This window comes from Lasioglossum baleicum, unplaced genomic scaffold (assembly GCF_051020765.1).
Source record: "Lasioglossum baleicum unplaced genomic scaffold, iyLasBale1 scaffold2550, whole genome shotgun sequence".
Classification (NCBI taxonomy): Eukaryota; Metazoa; Arthropoda; class Insecta; order Hymenoptera; family Halictidae; genus Lasioglossum; species Lasioglossum baleicum.
In genome coordinates, this window is record NW_027471609.1 from 1 (window position 1) to 22,867 (window position 22,867).

The 22,867-nt window shown below is 31.5% G+C and overlaps 2 pseudogenes; both read left to right on the forward strand.

Moving 5' to 3' along the window:
• Positions 1–1,589: 1,589 nt before the first annotated feature.
• On the forward strand, positions 1,590–13,036 carry LOC143221509 (putative Rho GTPase-activating protein CG5521; annotated as a pseudogene).
• Positions 13,037–14,369: 1,333 nt separating this feature from the next.
• Positions 14,370–15,933, forward strand: LOC143221510 (uncharacterized; annotated as a pseudogene).
• The last annotated feature ends 6,934 nt before the right edge of the window (positions 15,934–22,867 follow it).

The following is a 22,867-nucleotide window of genomic DNA, read 5'->3' on the forward strand; positions in this document are numbered from 1 at the left end:
CTGTAATGACGTCGTACTATAAGCAGCACTCGTGGATAGTATTATACATTTTATCACTTTATTTTTCATTTGTTTCGCCTTAACCGCATTAATTTACTCATTTAGAACACTATATCCATGTAAAGTCATAGTGGTATCATGACGGTACACCATTATCATGGCGTTTAGACACCCTTATTTCTACAGAACGACTACTATAATTAGTCGGCGTAAGCACCATTGGTTTCACAGTATTATACGTTTCTTCCTTTATTTCTCATTTGTTCTGCCTAAACCGCATTAATTTGGGTTATTCATTTGGAACTCTATTTCCACGTAGTGTCATAGCAGAAATCGTGATGAAGGCTTTTTGTGCCTTCCGCGACCAGACGTGCCGTGTCTAAAAGTTTCATTTTTCGGATGCCAGATTTAGGGGTTGCAACGTGGATCTGGAGGAGTAGCCGTCTGATATCATCGAAATATCGCCCATATCGCAATATATCCGATGGCACTCCACGTCCTATGCTTGCTCTGTCATTTAGCTCGTCTCTCTCTCTCTCTCTCTCTCTCTCTCTCTCTCTCTCCTCTCTTCTCTCTCTCTCCTCTCTCCTTCTCTCTCTCCTCTCTCATCTCTCTCTCTTCTCTTTTCTCTCTCATGAAGGAAAGAATAGGAGGTGCACTTCAGACATATTTATTGCATTACTTCCCAAAAGGCAAGAACGCATTGCAAGCACAAAAGAAGTCTCGCATGTGACGGGCAACCGACCTGGCAGGCCTCCCGCCATTGGATTAGCTGCGGGAGCCGAGGCCAGAGCTTACGGGCTCTTACGTGCGAGTCGGTTACGCCGGCCGGGAAGTATACGCCACAGGGCCGTCGGACCGATCTTCCGATCCTGGATGCGTGGATGAGAAGCGGCGGGAGGCGGACATTCCGCCTTACGCAGGTACTCTCCGTACACGGATGTTTCGGAGAGTACCTCATCAAGATCGGGCGTGAGGTAACTCTAGGGTGTCACCACTGTGACGCGGAAGTGGATTCCGCACAGTACACCCTGGAGGAATGTCCGGCCTGGGACCATCAAACGGCGAGCGCCGCAGAGCACGTAGGGTGGGACCTCTCGCTCTACGCATCGTGCCTAGCATGGTGGAGAGCGAGAGGGAATTGGCGAGCCATGGCCTCCTTTTGTGAGCAGTGATGCTCAAAAAGGTTCCTCAGGAGGAGGGGGTATCTTATTGTAGATTCTCCCGCGTCAAAAAAAAAAAAATCAAGACGCCGAGTTTTAAAAAAATTTTGTTTGAATATTCTGCAAGTAAACATGCATCCACAAAAAATTTAATTAGTAAGGGGCTTATACCATGAAAGAATGATAATAAGTTACTACCGAGAAGATATGTTCGGTTGTTCGACTACATCTTTGTGTGGGTAGAAAATTAAGAGAAAAGGGAAAATAAATTAACTTTGCAAGCGATGATGTCATTGTTCGCACAGGTTATGAGCAGTGTGCGCCGAGAGTGTCAAGATGGCTACCACCTACATCTGATCGGAGTGCGTGCCTCGCGAAATTGACGCCGAACTATGATAAAAGGGGGTGTCTTTTTCGAGTTCTGACATGGTGACAGTGCGAAGTTAGTCTATATTCCATTCTTTAAAGTTTATACAACAATAATAGAAAAATGAAATGTATAAATTCTAAAATATAAATGAATATTAATTTTTACTATTAATTTTGAAAGATATAAAAGAAATTTATACTTTATTGTGTTCAAAGAAAATATGAATAAAATTATTATCATTGAATGTCATTATATGGTCTCTTAAAAAAGAATAATTAATTTGTATGCAATTATAATGTAGATGGTATAGTGTTAAGTAGTAGTATTTAATCACCAAACCACGTGACCACAGTAACCAACCTACAGTGTCTCTAATTTCAGCTAATGTCACATTATTATTATACATAGATAGATAGATAGTACTATATACTTAAATGTATAATCATCAATGAATAGTCTCGCAGCTCATTTATGAACTAGAATGTTATTGAGGATATATAAATGGTTATTAGAAAAAGAATTAGGCATCATGTAAAATATTATTTCATTTCTTATAATTTTAAAATTTCTTATGTATAATTTTGTAATTGTATCATGTTTAAAAATAAATATTTATTTCAATTTAAAGGAACTTTAAAAATCTTTATTATTCTTGTACAAATTGTATATAGTATTATTCTTTTTATAGAATGAAGTGAATAAAATTATATTTTCTTGTTATTTTATAGTTATATACATATATATATAAGAATGATATTTACAGTGGTCATATGGGAATATAGCAGGAAGAAAGTTCTACTATGTAAGTACAAGTATACAAGACTAGGGATGATGTAATAAGGACCTTACAGTTCTCCCTATAAACCAAACCTTTGATAAAAGAAAAGTAGTTGTAGTTTTTGATAATATAATAAATACTTATTAATGAGAAATTAAAATAATTATTGGTTTGTAATATTAATGTTAATGAAGATAAGATAAAGAATATTCTTATGAATTTTATAATTAATTTGTAGATAAAATATTTATAGAAATAGTATATTCTTCTTTTAATTAAATAATGTTTTTTTTTTAATGAATTAAATAGTTATGATACCATTTTATAGAAAATGTGGACACTGATGAAGCAAGGGATTTTTTGAGGGCAACTTCAAGACATGTCTGTATTTATTCTGTATGATTGTTTTGTGTCAGCTGAGACAAATCTACGGCAACGAGGTAAAGATATTTGAAGTCATATATGTATATTCAGATTTTAACAATTATACATTATAACTGCCTTGCATAAAGATATATATGAGACTGCAATTTATGTCAATGAAACTACATATACAATTTTATTTATGGAACTATGACTACATTAAATATATTAACATTATAATTATGTATAATACTTGCAAAATGTTAATATTTACATTTCAGTCTGAGTTCCATTAATCCTGATTGTACAAGTATAATATCATTAGTGATTAATATGTACCTAAAAGTTCTTAAAACTGATGCTTTTTTCTTTATTTTTTATTCATTCATAACATATTAAATGAATGTTACGTGACTAAAAATTATATATATATATATTTAACAAATACTTATTTTGTAGTGCATAAAGCACATAGGAAGGAACTGGAACAGGTGTTGCAACTCTTAGAGAAAGTTTTAACACTTCTCCCTGAACTTCTTAATAGAAGATGATTATAGTTTAGCAAGAATTTTGCAAAAACATTTACATCCTGGTAATAGTTGGAAACTACAAAGAGAAGCTATAAGCTACACACATATATATAATGATGTTACGACATAAAATATTTTGTGTGTATATGATGTATTCTAAATTGATTATAGATATTTTATTTTGTGGTACCAAGCACTTGACGAAAATGCTTCTGATCATATCCACCAAATATTTGCAAGCTTGATACCAGGGTTCTCACCCCAACAACCATCTCCTTATAAGGCTGAACATAAAATAGATGGAAAGGAGGATAAACTTATAAAAGTTATTGGTTGTGATGATAAAGATAAGAAGGAATTTTATGATACGCAATTGTGACAAAGTACTTTTCATGACAATGGTTCAAAACAATGTCCTGTTACACCAGTTGACAGTGGACCTATTCTACCTCCACAAGGTGGGGAAAAGCCTCTTGATAATGAGACTGTTCGATTTTAGAAGCATTACTTGAATTTATGGTTACTCAGGTATATCTACATATTTGGAGACAATATAATTATATAGTATTAAAAAAGCAGTAAACAAATTTTTATTTAATTTATTTACAGGTTGTAAAGATAGAATGAAGAGTTAAATCTTCTCGACAGTACAAGACTTTGCAATTTTTATTAGTACCTTTTAAAGCTACGTACCTTCGTCATATTTGTCCTGAATTTGACGATAATTTTTCGTTGTAAAACCGAATTTAAAATTGCCTACGATGCGTAAACCAAAGTGGATTCCTAGTTTTACCCATATTGCTAGAAAAGATGCTCGTGTCGCACACCTTTCACATAGGTATTTTAATATTAGTATTTTAATATTATATATCAGTTTTAACTTATGATATAAAATTTTCTGTTATAGCACAACTCCAAATGAAGAAACTACAGAGTTAGAACTTCGGCATGTTTCGGTCACTCAAAATGCCGCTGACTGAATTTTACTACTTCCTGAATCAACTGCGCCTCAACAAGAGAATCAAAATCAAGAAGACAGTACTGTTTCAACAGTTACTCTTGTTAGAGAAGTTCTATATGGAAACAGAGATAACGTGAATTTTGTACATGAATTGTATAGACAAACATTTTTGCTAGACTTTAATCACGTTGGTGCTATAAGAAAGGCTATAGCTATTTATAAAGATTGGATTCAGATGAATGTACAATTGTTATTTATAATTTTTAAATGCTAGAGTAATATGAAAAAAATGTTCACTTGCTTTTGTATTTTTTGTTAGGAACTACCACCATTTATATTAGAACGAGAAAGAGATTTAGAAGAGAATTTGAAGAAAGTCATCAATGATATCTTTCTGAAAGCTATTGTCAAACAAAATTAAAAGAATGATTCTTACCTGGGTGCTGTACACGGAGAAAATTTATTTATAAGGGCGGAACTATAAAACGTTCTACAAGTGTTCATCGCACAAGCTTCTAGTGTCTTTTTCTTAGAAAATTCTGGACTGAATGCGTCGCTGATATTACTTGAAGAACAAACTGATAGTTGTAAAAGAGTTCTAAACGTATATCGATATGTTGCAATGAATTCTCGGCTAGAACCAGGAACCTGGGAACAGTTACTTAGGTACATATGATTTAGGCATCATATTTTTGCAATTAAATTATTTCGTAAATTTATAATAATTTTTTTATTTATTTTCTAGGGTATTACTACAAATAACGTCACTTATTTTAAACGAAAAATCTTCTCGACGCAAGATTCAAGAGAGCATTGGTGGTAAACTTGCCCCTGCCATACTTCAGACTTTAATTCTTACATGGATTACAGCCAATTTAAATGCTGTTATTTCTACCCAACTATGGGATCAGTTTCGCATGTTTAACGCAATGGGAAGAATTAATTCGAGAATGGGCAGTAAGTTGAGTTAAAATTCATGTAAAATAATAAAAGAATTTAATATTAATATTTCTCAATATTTTGGTATTATTTTATAGAAAACATTGGATACCTTAACAAGGGTACTTGCTAGACGCGTATACAACTTGGATTTAAACGATTTACCGTTAGATAGTCTAAGTGAGCAAAAAACTGAAAAATGTCATGGTGTTGGAAATCGAGCTGCTTCCACCGGAAATGTTCAACCACTGCACAAAGGAAGTGTTGATCAAGATAATAATACTGTATCTAAAGAAAGTGTTTAGGGTTAGTTATATTAAAATGGTTATCTATTTTATACTTTTAATTTATAATTTTTTTTTTTTAAATAAAATATTTATTGTGAATTAGATCACCCAATACGATACTTAAGCAAGGTACAACCGCTTCCTCGTAGTGTAAGCGATAACACGATATACAATGGAAAAGCACGTAGGAAACTTCATAGGGACCGTACACATATATCCCTGGTAAGTGGTCTATCGAGCATTAAATTCTAAGTTTATCTTTTTTTGCATTATATTTTAACAAGCTATGTCATTTAGTAATATTATCTACGTTCTTACTTCTTGCTTTCACGCTAATACCAGTTTAAAAATAACTAATTTGGGATTGACCAAATATTTATCCCTCTTCTTACATCTATCATTAGTTCACATATTATATATCTCATTAGCGCGATCCTTTGTACTCGTATTTTCTCCTAATTTTTTATGATAAAAAACTCTTCAAATAGATTCTATATTTCTCTGAGTGGTTGTGGCTTATTTGTGTATTAAGTGTAAACAATTTTCCACACGCGCAGTACTCCCTCTATCGATAAAACAAGGTATAGCACGGCTATTGTCAAATGGTGCTATTCCAACGTCAGCAGCTGGTCGAAAAATGTTACCGAACGGGCGAGCTAAATCTTTGAGTAGCATTGATATAGTCGATAGCGAACCACCATCTCCGCGTTGTCCTTCTCTGACAACAAAGCAGTGGAGTCGACAGCAACAAAGACAGCCCGATACAAATAGAAAACATTGATGGTAGTAGTATCGGTAAGTATATCGTTTACCGCTATTTATCATCTGCCTCAAAATAAAAGATCATTTTTCATTGCATAACAAAGTGTGAAGATTTTTATAATTTTAAAAAATTTGTAATATTTATATATTTTTTTTTTTGGTACAAAAAAATCACAAACATAAAACAGTGTAATACTTTATTCCTTTGATAATGATAATAATTCATTGTTCCATTCAATATGCTTTGCTTATCTTTTCACGTACTAACGGAATTATTTATATAAGAAATATATTCTATTTATAGCCCAGAGTTTAATATAGGTATAAACTACATTTTCGTAAATTGCATATTTCAAATATGCATAATACAATGCGTTTGTATTCAATTCTGAATAAATTTTGAGTTCAATTTCAATTAATGAAATAATTCCTTAGAAGTACTTTGATTTTGTAAACAGCTTTTATTTTTCTTTTATATTAATTTTAGTTATATTTATAATCTATTATTAATTTATAGACATAAACGATGCATTCGAAAGACGATCTGTTATGGCCGGTGGTGGTGTTCGTGGATGGTTACCTGATGTTCCAGCAATATTATAGCGTTGTCTGTTATCAGCATTGGGAGATGTAAATAATATTCAAGATCCTACCCTTCAAGTCATGGATTACCTTGTCTAACTTACACGCACATACTTATAAAAGTATGATGACTTATATACTTATATATTTATAATAAGATTTTTATCTATTTTATATTATTATCATTTTCATATTATTTAGATTCGTTTGAATCAAGGTGTATCTGGGGATAATCAAGTAACTCCACCAGCTCCAGAACTTATACCTCCATTGACAGTTATTGCTCCATGGTGTTTCAAGGTTAATATTGATTTATTTTTTTGTATTATTTAGTATCATTATTAAGACATTATTAAAGTATTGTATAATCATACTTTTATCATACTTTTAGACTATACAACTTCCTAGACAATACGAAGTTGGTAAATTGGCAGCATATCGTTTCATCTGCCTTTTAGCAATTCAACCACAAGACTTTTATTTTCCAAAACAGCACTTAACTCTGTTTTGCCGTGCAGTCCACAATAGTATCGTTAGTAATGATAGTAAAGTGTTACATGTATTGGTTAGGTATACTGATCCTAAGTTTTTCAGTTTGAATCTTCCTGGATCTAGTCTTTCAATCCTGGATTATATTCACTCTGCTAATGTAATACCAAGCAGTCAAGATATCGAGGTATTATTAAAATTTTATTCATTAAAATTATTAATTTTATTATATTATTAAATTATAAATTATAATCTCGTGAACAATATTTTGATAGGCACCAAGGACTGTAGCTGTTTTAATAATTGGTTCCTTACTATCATTACCAGCCACGACAGTCAAATTACTTGTATTTCAGCCAAATGCACCAGATATCGCGACTATGACATGTCCAGATGCAAAGGTATCAAGAAACAACAGATGATTGTTATAGTCTATTGTTTATAACTTACGAAAGATATCTTGACGTAAACTATTTTATTTTAGGAGTATATAATCATAATCCTTTTAAGAAGTTGTAGGTGAGAACCAACCGGTATTGCAATATGTGTAGCTCTCTCAAGTATTGCTATGTTTGTATACAAAGAGTTATGTTACAAAAATCAGCATCAAAGAATCCCAGAAGCAGTGACTGTTCTCCGTTTATCACTTAAAGTAATTCTATCGAATTCATTATGGATAGATGGTTTTAGGGAAAGGACCATTTTTGTGTCAATTTTCTCTGATGTGTGAGGTAGTTTGCATGTTATAAAATATATGTAACTATCTTAAAATTGTTTAATATTTTTTTTTATCTGGGTTATAATGTTTACTTAAGTAGTGAACACTATGTAATGTATTGTTCAAAGTAGTAGATATGTAATTATAGTAGTGAGAAATTCAGTGTTTCTTCCACTGAGTTTGATTGACAGTGGACGCAAGGGACAGAGCGTCGCAGAGCTGGTTTCTGTTATCCACTAATGGACCAGGTAGTTTTTCTTAGATCAACTAGCTTGTGCCGATTCCTCATTATGTGTTGTTACAGTATTTACCTGTCAACTGATGTCTACATGCCTGTTTAACACTAGGTTTACGGCGCTTTTTGTGTACCTATCTTTATGGGAACTCGTCAGATTTACGGGTAAAAAAAACCACGTATTTTCTTTAAAAAGAAAACCATGAGTTTAATTTTAAAACAATTACAATATTAACAAACTTAATATAAGTTGATTAAATCTATTAATATTGTATAATTGGAGTAATCCACCCGTCAAAATGACGGGTCCCGTAAACCTAGTGTTAAGGGTGTCATCTACATTGCATGGTGTATTGGTGTATTGTATAAAACGTCCTATGATATTTTAGTGTTTTTAATTTTATTATCTTTTACATATTATAGTCGTTCATAAATATACATAATCGAACTTTTTACTTGCATTCTTTCTCAATGTTTCATTCCATTAAAAAACCTAGAATCTTAAAAGTAATTAATTGTAATTTTGTAATGGATTGAATCAATTTGAGAAAAGTGGATTTTAACATTAGAAAATGAACACCACTTTATTATATATGTTAGTCATTAACTGTTCCTTGCCTAATACTAATTAAGGTGGAAAAAATTAGAAACAGGCATCCATCAGGCGTGGTCCTTTGACAATATCAATGTTACTTTACTTGGGTGAATGGGCTATGCATCTTGAGCCATCCGTTTTATTACACTTACTTCAAGGAAAACCTCTCTTAACGACTTTATTAGTAGTATAATTAGTAGTATAATAAAAGCACGTGTATAAGTTCAAATATATAAATTAGCATTTAAGCAGTCAACATTTAAAATTGGAATTTTTTTTTATAAATTTAAAATATATAATCATATCTTAAAAAATATAAAAAATACTACAGGTTTTGGATAACATAATGCAAGATAAAATTGATAAATATAAATAACAATCAAACAAAAGTTATGGAGATGATCTTAATATTGATATTGATTTTGATCTTGATATTACTTTGGATAATTTAGCTGACGAAGTTTGTACAAAATCTCCTCATCGAAACAATATTCAGTCTGTTCAAATAGTAGCAATGATGGGGAGAAAAAAAATTTTTTCAGGTAATGATGTAAGTGCATAAAGAATGCAGTAAATTCAGTTAACATCTTTAAAAAGAAAAAGAAAGAATTCTTAACAGTGGACGTTGAACATCTTAGCGTTTTCTGTTTTCCGTCCTTAGGTTTAATTTTTATATTAAATGTACAGATCGTTGTTTATTTGTTGCAACGTGAATATTAATTTATTGTAATGTAAATATATAAAAAATTTAATGCATCATAGGTAATGCAATAGCAATTAGATATTCGTTATATACACTAATTGGTATCACATGACAGCTATTTTCATTGTTCAGTACTTTCATAACATCAGTTTACCCTTGTACTTGAATAGATAAGCTTAAATATTTATAAAGCTTCTATCTTAATTTATATCGAAGATAATGAGTTCTTCGATGTTATATGTATATGTATATATTTTATATTTTATATATATACATATGCCTTCATAAAAATAAATAACTCTTATTTCTTGTAATGCAGTAAGGTGATAAACAACAAACATGATTACTATATAATCACAAAATGTGTCTATACGAATGTTGAATAAGAATCAAATGTTATTTTTTAACAGTAAAGTTTTACAAATCAACATCATGTCTCTAAGGTACTGCAATAAGTTATACTTCTGTCCAATATTGGTCCGATTTTGGATTAACTTGTTTGAATTGCAGAGTGGCAATAATTAAATGCAATCTTTAAAGAAAAAAAAAAAATTTTTTCTTCCATTGCATTCCCTACAAATAATTTTTTCTACATGCTGTTCATTGTCTGTCTGAATTAAATTCTCAGTATCTCCATGAATGATTATAGCATTCCATATACGTTCTGTGTAATCGAATGTAAGAACCGAAACTCTTCTTGAAACACGTTAAATACATGAAAAATTTTTCTAGCTACTGTACACTGTGTAGAACAAGAAATCAAATAGGGAACAGTTTTTGTTGTCATACCATAGGTACACATACTTGGTACTTAACGGTACGTAAAATAGAAGTATTTTAAATACTATGTTAAAACGTGTTATTTCTAAATAATATTAAAATTGAAAAAACACATAAAAAGAAGAAAAAAAAAAAAAACGGGAAAAGAAGACGAAATCGAAAAGAATTTTGAAAGTAAACGAAATACTTTAAAGGCGTACCGAATAAGAGTGAATTTATTTGCTTTGGAAAGAATTTATCTTGGATACAGTAATAATAATCAAGGTATTAAAACCATTTGTCACTGTCTATATATGAATAAAATTTAGGGGAGAAGTTATATTATATTGTGAGTATTGAATATGGTATTTGTGTTGAGATTGTAATAAATATACATTTCGAGTTTTTTGACCATTTTCGGGGTTATTAGAAGAACCATTCGAATGTATAGGTATTTAGTAACGAAGTTGTAGGTAAATAATAATTACCGATACGTAGACCATGGCCAAAGCATTACTTTTTCACTAATTTATAACGAAGTAGCTTGAGAAGAAAAGCCATGTGTATATGTATTGTACATAAATTGTTAAGCTCATAAATGACGTTGAAGTCATTGAATGAAAATTATTCTCTGCAAAACATTGTATTGTTATGCTATTGAACGAAGAAGAAAAATAATGGTCTACATATGTGCGTATATACATATATACATATAGGAAAGAGAAAAATGAACTTATTACAGTATTGTGTAAGAATGCTTTTATAAATCGTATTTAAATATTGTACTTAATTAACTATCGTTATTATTATTATTATAACCATTACTCGCTATTGTTTATGTTATAAATATACAAATTGCTGTTAACGTTATTATTGCACAGCACTAAACTATTTTTCTTACTGAATAATTACGCTTGTAACATTTTCAGAATTAAATTTAATCATTTAAGACCATGAATTTTGAGAAATTTTCAAGAAAATTATTGAAACATTTCCATATGAATTAACATTGTGAAAGCTGTTGTTTTGTTAGTAACATTGAAGCTTGAATTTATATTACTAAAATTATTTGATTCTTTATGATTTGTTTGTCACTTTCTTTTTACAAATTGACATGATCAAATCATCTAAATGCATAAAAGCTACTTAAAAATATTAATTGTTCATGCAAAATAATCTACATTATATAAATTTCATTATATCTCTTTACTTATATGAGAGTGTCACTTTGTTTTTTCAAGGATCTAAAACAGAGGACATGTACAAAAGATGCGAATTTACGATTCTCTACTTTTGTATGGATGTAAAACAAAGTTAATATATATACATACAATAATTGTTTTATACAATTTAGAGGAATACTGCATGTTATCTATTAATTCAACCTTTTTGTCAAAAATAGAATTGAGTAGACATTTTCTTGTTCATGTGAATTAAGCGGTAAAAGAATTGTAATTATTTTAAATCATTAGTTTCGTGAAAGCATTGTTAAAATTTATGGTAATCAGTACTTTGTAGCGCCATTTATGCCTACTAAAATAATGAATGGAATTTCTGAAATTTTTAATAAAATTACTGATGTACAATCTGTACTACGGAATTCGATTTCTATAAGAATATTTACAGAACTTATAGCTATATAGGACAGATAATAATCAAGTAGAAAAAAATAATATTACATATTTGCATTCATATGAACACGTTAGATAATTTTTTTTTCCAGTAATGATATTCAAGATTGACTTAATACATGATTCTCCTGTATCAGATTTACCCAAAAATTTCTCGAACGTCGTACTAATTGTACACATTTCTGCGATGCAATGTACATTTTATTGCACAATAAAATTATGATGATCAACTTCAAGGATCTTCAATATAATTCCGCATTAAAAAATTCTATAATTTCATTTTTAAATAGCTCAAAGTTGAAATTTCAAAAATTTGACAGTTTCGCGCCTTTTGGTTCCTTGTGCTTAACGATAGAGGACAGGTTAGTGAATCATATAGTACAATGGCTGCCATCAGATGTAGAGTTTATTTATAAAGATAAAATTTGTTAAAAGTATTTGTTAAAAGTGTTTATACACTGTTGTGTGTACAGACTAAACAAAGCGCAAAAGTACAAAGAAATTGTGCGTGAAATTAGAGGGTTTTAATATTAATTTGTTCTCATAATCATAAGCGTCAATGAATGTCTGAGAGTAATATTTATGATTCGGCAGATGAATATACAAGCGTAATGGATGATCACGTCGTGGAATCTCGTACGGACAACCTGGGCTTGGTCAGTGTTCAAAAGAGGCGTTTACGTATTAGTAACGAAGAGGTACTTTTACTATATCATTTTGTGTATTGCAATATGATAAATTCGAATAGAATTTAAAGAAGGTGGCAAATTTTTTTACATGATGATATCTAAAAATTATAGGTTGAAGATGGTATTCCTGAGGTCCATATTGAAACACCAGGTACATTAAACAATGCGAGTTCATGTAGGAGAGGTACTTCAAGGTACATTCTACAATCATGTATACTGTCATGATGACTTATACTGGCTATGTACAAACAACAAAGACTACTAGCGGTACTGCTACGAGTGATAATACAACATATCCAGTGTGTAATCAACTGGATAATCAAACTAATCCTGCATCTGGAGATACAGAAGAGGGTGAGTTTACTCCTGAATGGATAGACACACATGGTAGACAATAAATCTAATGTATTTGTATATTTAATTGTTGTAACTTAATGTATCTTAGTGTAACATGTGTATTAGATGATCAAAGAGCGAGATGAGTACAAGAATCACGTAGTACATGAATCACAAAGACAACAAATTGCCTTTCCTGAAGAGCAGCGGGGAATAAAGTTGCTGTTCTTATCGTACGTATATCACAGTTTGTTATATCTAATCAAATAATTGCTGACTATGTTGAAGAAAGCATTGCCAGCTTTACCGATCTCTATTACGTTTCACATTCTATTTCGCCACCAGGGTAATTGTTGCTCCGTTTGCAGATAATTTAGCGAGCGGGAAAGTGTTTATTTAACTGTAGGTATGATAAGCATAACATTCATAATTTATTACAAAAGAATAGTACTTATTTATATATTGATCATCGAGCTTTTATATTTCGTTCAAATTCGTCATTCGTAATGTGTCATTTATAAACTTACATCACGGGTATATTAATCATCTCGTGACATGGTACAAATCAAGATGAAAATGTGCGTTATAAGAACTGGATGGTCCAGTATTTTTTAATGACAAATATTTGTTATCGAACAATTACATTGGATAGAAATCTAGTATTTTACAAAAAATACTCAAGACACATATATACATTTGTAAGATGAATAACAAAAAACAGTAAATAATAATTGCATTTATCTGATATCCATTTCACTTTATGTGAGAAGTAACATTTAAAGTCCTTAACAAGTTTTAATCCTTCATTACCATTTGTAATTTTCTCTGTTTCATAGGATGCAAGAATATTGAACAAATGTAATTAAATTAATCAAGCTATGACAATTTATTATCTGTCTTTTTATTTAGAGCACTCAGATCGAATAGATCAAGTATAAAAAAAGCGGTTGATGGTCATTTTTTTCTTATTTTTTTCTCGGAAATTGTAGGAAACATGAGGTATAACGTTTGTCTAAAGAATTTGCTAAACGTACAGACTTCGCGGCTACAAATTACTAGTACCATTAGCCGTCCAGGACAATTCCTCGGGGTTTGAAGTCTGTTTATACACAGCCATGGAATTCGTCATTAATCACAAACTTGATTATCCATTTCAATGATAATACGTATTGCTATAAGTTCCATTCGTTACTAAACTACAAGGATTTAATTATAAGCTTGGTTAATAACATTCTTCTTACTCAGAGAATTCAAGACAAAATGATCTAGCCGTGTAATGGAAAGACATGATTTCTTTATTATCATAATAGAAAATCTTGGGTTTTAAAAGCGTATATGCTTTTTTTTTCTTTTTGTTTTTATGAAGAAGCAGTTTCATAAATAGAGTGGGTATATATTTTGCCGAGAATAATCAATGATATCAGAGTTAGCGTTTACTAACAATTCTCTCATTGCCATAAGCATCGCATAACGATTCAAATGCCATTAGAACTATTTATTAAAAAAATTGATATAATCAATATTTAGGTGTCTATATAAAACAGGAGTTTGGAAATGTATTTGAGAAAGAGCAATCAATAGATTCTAATTATATTTTCTTAATGAGCAACAGTGAAAGAAAGAACATAAAAACAATTGAACAGTTAAAAGAATTGGCAATGTGTGAAACAAAGTAATTAAATATTGATAACTATTAGCAATTAATTTTAAATGTACCTTATATTTTATTTTACAGATTATCTAATGCAGAAATGGAAAAAATTTTAACTAAAATACAAGAAAAATCATGTAGTGAAATGTTTAATTACATAAAAGATATATATATATAATTTAGGAAATTAAAAGTACCATCAAAGTTGGAATTAAGGTATCATGAAGTTTTATGTATAATTATTTTGTTAATCATATTATATAAGTATTAATTTTATATATTAAAATTAGAACCGGGATACTAACGCTGACTAAACAGAGAGATTTCTTAGAAGAGGAAGTCACTTTCTTACAAGAAAGTCAATTAACAGAAATGGTACAACAATTCTCAGAACTAGAAATAACTAAAATTTTAAAACACGATACACAGTCAAGACTTGAACAAAAAAAGAATCATTTGGAGAAACTTAAAACTCGGTTATTTCTTGTGAGAGAAAATGGTCATGTGCACTCTGATTTGTTACGAATATTAATGAAATTGCAATTTTCTTGCCTCCAAATCATCCAGAATTTGTACCTGATGCTTACCATTATTTAGGAACAGAATATTTATTATCATCTAAAAGATGTCTTAGTAATTCAACAAAATACAAAAGCTCCATGATTTTTAGCTTTTAATTACATTTTATTTACATACAAGAAAGTATGCAACTTCAGCAAGATGAGTACTATGCAACTGTATTATTTTCACCAGGAATGCATAATTCATTTCACGAACTATTTGTATCAATGGTATGCAATGATGATAATAGACATTGAGTAAATATAATATTCTTATAGATGACAAAAAAATAAGAAATAATTCATAATGGAAACATATTTGAATTCAAAAATTTCTAAATTAGAAATGTTGTAAATATTAATTCTTTAATAGTATGTAAAATTGCAAAGAATACTATAAATTTTAATCTTTTACAAATTAGACAAAGTGAAATAAATATACAATATTTAAATGGAAGTCAAAAAGGAGACCTACACACACATTTAAAGCAGTTTCCCATGAAATTGAAATGTTATAATGAAACATTTAGTAATTTACAAGACATACAGATTGCTTAACAAAAATAAGGAGCCAAATGAAAGAGCAACTGGTAAATTAATGAATATATAATTATATAATGTATATATATATATATATATATATATATGTAATTAATTATTTCTTATATGATAATTGGAATTTTTTCAGAAAACAAATACAAGCTTAGAACGAGAGAAAAATATCCTTTAGCAACGATTTTTAATGGATCCAAACACATTAAGAAAAGTACACCATGAAGTGCAACATGTCTCAAATAAATCTTATTTTCATAATATATGTAATAATGGGTGATATATATATAGTAATAACAATGAAATTTAATACTATTATTCCAGTGTACAAAATAAACAACTTTTGTGCAGAGAAGAAACCAATTTTAAGAAGACAGATTATAAAATTGTTTATTTGTGTCTCTAATTAAGTTATCTATTTAATATTGTAAATTATATTGTATTAAATATATTGTGTTTTATTTCAAATCAAATAAAAGTTTAGTAAAAGATATACAAATATTTTTACTAATATATTACTTATCAGTTAGATGTAATTATTTGTTACTAACATATAATAAAAATATCTTGTATAATTCTATATAAATTTTAGATAGCATTATAAATATTTTAATTACAAAACATACCTGTACTTTTGTACATATTTGTACTGAGAATTTTGATATTATATCTTGTTCCTGCATTGGTAATACAATTAGATAATCAATTGTAAATAAATTACTAATACAATGTACAAATTTTATTTTCTCATCCTATGTAAATGTGACAAGTAATTTACTTAGCGCTTCGTTCTCTTGCTATTAGAAAACTCGAATACGTGCACTTCTATACTTTTTAGAACATTTAACCTTTTGTACTCGACAGACGCCATTTGTTTTAATACCATAATCTAAATAACTATACGCGAAATAACCCAATAATCTAACCCAAATGCATGGTTTTCTTCTTTTGCAGCAAATTGCTGTTATTTACCTCGTGATAGGTAGTCTGCATACCTGCATGCCATTGTTGTACGTGTTGGATTCTAATATCGAGTTCTGTTATGTGACGTCTATGCGGCAATAAAATCGGAAGTTTCTGCGCGTAACTGAGGGGTAAATTTCTTAGTCTCCCTCCGAGGGGATTTAAACAAGCTAATTTGCCCTTGCTTATGGCATACCTTTCTTCGATTCATTTATTTAAAGAAATCTATAGGTACTAGCAAAATTTATTATATATAACACTGTAAATTACGGAAATAAAGAGTGAGGAAGTTTAAGTAATGAAGAAAATTGAACGAATTATTATGTTTTTTTAATAAATTATTATATATTTTTTATATTTCTTATTTATTACATTTATTTGTAAATGTCCACTGAACTTTATTCTTGACCACATTATACGCATCTGTGTATATGTTCTGCAAAAATATCTTATTTGTAATAAATATGTTACGTACATATTTTAATTTTTTTCTAACGATATAATTCATTAAAATAGTTACATCATAATTATTCGTCGCGTATAAAGAAAGGTTGCAATCCTGTCTTCACTTTTATTTTTAAACGAGACATTAATTTTGTTATTCAAATGTTACTAAATAGGAATGTAAATTGTAAACCAAATGGTCCATCTCGTTTCACGAATTATTTCTGCCCGTTTGAAAAAAGGTTAGAAGAACCAATTCTATTGCTACGTATTAGGTCGCCTGAAAAGAATCCGAAGTTCCTAGCTTTTAGTCGGTATCTCTTCATACAATAGAAAGTAGTTAAAAAGTATTTCATTCTTTTCTTACAGCTCCTTTCCATCTTTTCAATAGCTTTATTACGTTACGTTTATGATTTTCCTGGTTGGAAAGTTCGTCTACATTTTCAAATGTAACTCCTTTACTTTGAAACTTTTTTCTCCGCTTTTTCTGAATTAACTTTACTTTTTCTAATGAAATGTTTCAGTGTATAGCCCGTTGAAAATTCTACAATGGTAAGAATGCGTGAATCAGCAGAATCCTGTCGTCATCTGGACTCCTCTACATTTGGTAAGTCTTTTTTTCTCTTTTTGTTCTCTTCTTTTTTTATCTACGAGTTTATTTTCCTAAAAATTTACCTAAATAATTCGTTAAAACTAATTTCTTACTGTATTTGATGTATAAAAGATCAATTGTTTAACACGTTGACTGCCGCGTCAGCCCTATACGGATAACGTCAAAAATCTTGATTAGGCTGCGTCACACGCGTATTCGGGTAACGCTTATTTGAGTACTTACAAGGTAGATTGGTAGGTATTTCGAAAGTTATTTCACAAAATATGAGACCATTGAATTGTTATAAACGTTTATTAAAAATATTACAATGGAGGTTGATTAGAGCAATCTGGGCAAAAAGTTGTGGTTTTTTTAAATATTTGCTCGTGCCTTTGATCGGTCCGTATGGATTCTTGTATTTTTGTAGAAATAGAATTATTTTATGAAATCAACGTTTCGTCGATGACAATGTTTACCCAGGCGTGAACGTTTCTTAATATTTTTTCTGAAGTTTATTAAAATGCTGAGATATTTTTCGAAGTCAATTTTCAGGGGCAGTACACATATTATCAGCAAATGAAAGTTTCTAAGTAGTAATTGAAATCTCTTTCGTGACATAATAGTACGGAGTAAAGGGAAATTATATAATGATCTTTTCGACCAATAATTAGACACACGGTTTGCTTTTATTGCTGAAAAATCGTGAAGAAAGAATAAAAGCTTTCTTCGAACCGATAAGGAAGAGAATCAAAGTCATTTCGATAGATAAAAGTAGACACTACCCCGGCATTGATCTTAAGAAACTTGCCGATGCTGTAGCGTTCGAACTTCAGTCTGAAGAGCGCGCTGTATAGCATCGTGCGTGCCTGACGGAGATTTTCTTACAAAGCAGCGTGGCAGTCATCGTGTTAACATATAGAAGGAAGTATAGTTGAGCTGGAAGTATAATGGTAGCTCCCGAAGCAGTTGGAGAGGCTCGAGTCGTTTTATTTATTAACCTAAGAGATTGTATTTCTACCAGAGTTTCTCGAAGATGGTGCTCCTAAGTATACAGATCATGAACCTATCCCAAGCGGATATTTCGAGATCTAGGGGGTTAGTCTGGCATCGATTTTACATTTGCGACAGCTCAGTTACCGATAGAGTTTTCTGCTTTCTCTGTTACAGTCGAAAGAACTCGATCGTTCTCAGGACACAGCTGTCCGTGAGGATGCACGCTATCATAGGTGAGTACATCGGAGGCTCGATTCGAATCTAGCCACAGGCTCCCACGATCCACTTGGACGGATCATCCGATTCACGACGATTCCTCGACCTCTAACCGGTATCGCTAGGTCAAATATTGCTTCATTTACTGCGTTTCAGTACGAAACGATCGATAAAGAATCGTTAGTCGCGTATTGAATATCGTTTCGTTTCGACTTGCGACAGTTCCTCCGGTTTCAGACTCGTGAATCGTCGATAACGATATAATAATGTTCACACGCAAGAGAAGGAATATAAAAATCTGGAATTATTGACCGTTGAAGTAAATCAGAGAGCATTCTAAATTTTTAGATATTTATATTGATATTCTTTTTGTTTTTCCATTTCCTTCTTACAATAGGAATTTTAATGTTTTATTAATTTAAAACTGTCTATATTTTCTTGTCTAGTAAATAATTGATTTATAATCGTAACATAAATTCGATGAAGAGAAAAGGTTTCGGTGAAAATTCATTTAATTTAACTGTAAACAATTCTTCTTTAGTTGGTGCAAATTTATTTCACCGCCAGAGTTCTAGATAATACATATTTCATGAATATTCGGTTTACATTTAATCTCGATCTTTTAAATATCACAAAATTGGATAGAAATGTTAGGCGAATTGCAGGCAAAGTGAAATAGTGCTCATGAGTTTATAATAAATTGTCGTACTAAATATTATCGAATAAGCTGTATTCGTTTCGGTGAGAATATTTAACCGTAGACAGTAGAAATAAATGTTTTACGTGCACGGTTTTACAATTATACAGGTGAATTTCGGTAACGGTCCGTAATATCGCGATAAATTTCAATAAACAAACACCCGCGAATTATTACGTAAAGCGTTTCGTAATTTTATCGTTAGGAAATCGCAAATCATCGAATTACACGGTTCGTATTCACGCGCGCTGGACGCGAGGGTTCTCCGATCACGTAACCTGCGCGCGCAGCCGATTCGGTTTTAACGGGACAGCGAGACGCATGGCTGTTAGTCGAGGAAAGTTGTAACGTAAAGTGTTCCGTCGTGGAACGAACCCACCTGAAAGACATCGGTGCTGTTTTCCATTAGCCGAGCCTTCGTGCCATATGCCAATCGACCAGCGGTATTTCCTGGACTTTCCCAGTTTGAAAGAGTCCCATTGTTTAATTTCTAAAAACGGCACGTAGTTCGAAACCCTACTTTAGTGAAAGTAGGCTCTGGCACCGAGAGCTTGGCTGAAAATGGGTCAGTGGTAGGACCACTTGCGCGTGGCGTGATATCTTAACGACCCACAGCTATCAAATATCGTCAAATCTGTGGCCGGAAATTACTCGTATTCCAACAGAAACGTTGTAAGAGTCCGCAAATTTTGAACAAGGTCCAATATTCAACAGGGGTTTGCTTTCAATATCTGAATCCTCCCGCTGAAACATCCCACAACGTTCTATATTTCGTACGTGTAATTTCACGTTCAACGTTTCATTTGCCCTTATAAATATATTACTCGTATTAATAAATCGAACTATAATCGAGCCGAAGATGGTCGCTTAGGCGAAATTACCATGCATGATTTTCGGATTACACGTCACCGTGGCCATACGAAACGTTTACGATAAATAATTACGGTAAGAGCCGAGGCAGCGAGTTGTAAAATGTTCCACGCATATATAAGCTGCTCCGTGTTATTTTGCACACAAATTCAGCCGGTGTATTATAATTTATACCGCATAATACGCTCTGCCCTTCGCGTTTCGTTCTCTCAACTGCTCGTTATGCGTTCCTCTAGCCTTATCGCAATCCAATAAATTCTACCGCTAAGTGCAATTTCAGCCAATGTTACTTAATACACCCTACATCCTCCATGCATGTTATCCTTCGTTACTTTTCTATAAATCTCGGAAACGGTGGTTCCCTTGAATCCTTTCATTACGGGTGCCGTATATATACGACATCCGTGCGACGACCTGTGTGTACGCGTGCCGTACATATCCGGTGGCTTGTATATACGAGCGCCATCTCTCGTCGGCGAAATCTGTAAATATGTAAGTGACTGAATATGCTTTAAAATATACTCATTTTCAGGTTTCTCATATAAACAGCTGTTGACCCCTTGTCGTACTATTTACCTTAACAAAATCCGTGCCCACGCGATGATAATTACGTTTGGCTCGCATTTGTTTTCACGTGTATGACTTGTGATATCCATGTTTGGCCAAAAATTGATATCACGAGTCAGACTCGTCAAACTACGGCAAGTGGTTAAGTAGCTCTTAAAAAAGTGTACACATAAAAGAATTTCAAGGTTGTGTGAACGACGTTCAGCGTTCACCGAAGACTACCGACGGGTCACTCCGGCGGAGCGAATTGCCGTAACCAAGGGTTAATATCCGCGAGAAACTCGTCTCCCTCGACCTGTCGACCTTAAACAACAAAAACCCGAATACCTCGTAAACGGCGTATAACATTTACCTACTTCCTTCCGAGGGGAACAGATTTTGTCGATTCGCCCTGTCTGATCCGTGAAAAGAAGAGATTCATTGGTCCTCGGCTGGAAAACCGAGTTTCCGGGACGAGCTCGATCGCGCGCGCAGATTATCACTCTAAATCACCGAGGGGGAAGCGTTCTCTGTGTCGTTGGACGGGATGTCGTCGGACTTTCCACCTATTTTTCCCCCTCCTCCCCCCCCCCCCTATCTGCTAACTCCGCTAGCTTTTTCCATCTTTTTTCCTATTTTTGTCCCTTCTTTTTTCACTTCCAGCCGCTTTCCTTCTTCTCCGTGCCCCTCCCCCGACGCCGCTTCCTCGTTTTGTTCCGTTTCCGTGTTTGTAACATCTAATAATATTTAGAAATGTACATAATTCCACATTGTTTGGTGCTATAGAAATGAATTATAATAATAAGGGTAAACGTAAATAAAGTTATATTATTATATTCAATGATTACGTTTTTTTACAAGAAAAGAAATAAAAGTATCTGAGTTAAATTGTATATAAATGTCTTCTGAATCATAAAACGTAGTATATTCATTTATAAAATAAATTGAAGTAGTATTAAAATTTGTAACATAAATATTCATCTCTGCTTAAGCAAAAATTTCATAATTATACATATTTGCATTTTATTTCATTAATGTTAAATCTACCTTAATTGGACAAAACGTTTCATTTGAAATTTATTCAACAATTTAATTTAAAATTAATAATACAATTTTCTGCAAGAAATTATAACAAAATTCATTTTCCGTCTTCTTTATCTTATTTCTAACTATTGAACAGACAATTGATGGATTAGTATAAGAAACAAATGCTTCCTAGATTAGAGCAAACTAAAAAACGGAAAAGATTGGAAATTTAAATATACATATATTATTTTTTTTTTTTTTTTATAAAATACTTTATATTTTGCATATACAAATAAAGACCAATAAAACAACTGTTAAGCTAATGCAATGTTTGTCTAATATTTAAGAAAGTAAGGTTAGCAAATTACATTACAGAGTATTGTTAAAGGTGAATATAGAATTTTACTATTTTATCTTGTGTCATTATTAAAAAGTTTTGTTACTTTTACTGTATGAAAATGCACATGGTAAACCATTAGATAAAAATTTTATACATAGATTGCTGGAAGACATAAATATATAACTGGACATCGAAGTATAAGAAGAAAATATTTTACATTTTATTCTTACATTAAAAAAAAATTATTTATCATGAAAATAGACATGTATGATTTTGAATACAATTATGAAAATCTCCTTTCCTTGTGACAACATATTTTACCAGCAAAACTGAGGGAAGATTTTCTTAAGGAATTTAATATTTTATTTGTGATTAGTGTATTTTATGCTGTTCGCTGGATGATACGAATACCACTATCTGTATGAATTGGTGAAGACAATTCACCAACTTTAAGAGCAAATGCTGCTTCTTCGAAAGGCTTTTGCATTGCACCTCGATTAAATGGTCCCAAGTCTCCACCTTGTTTA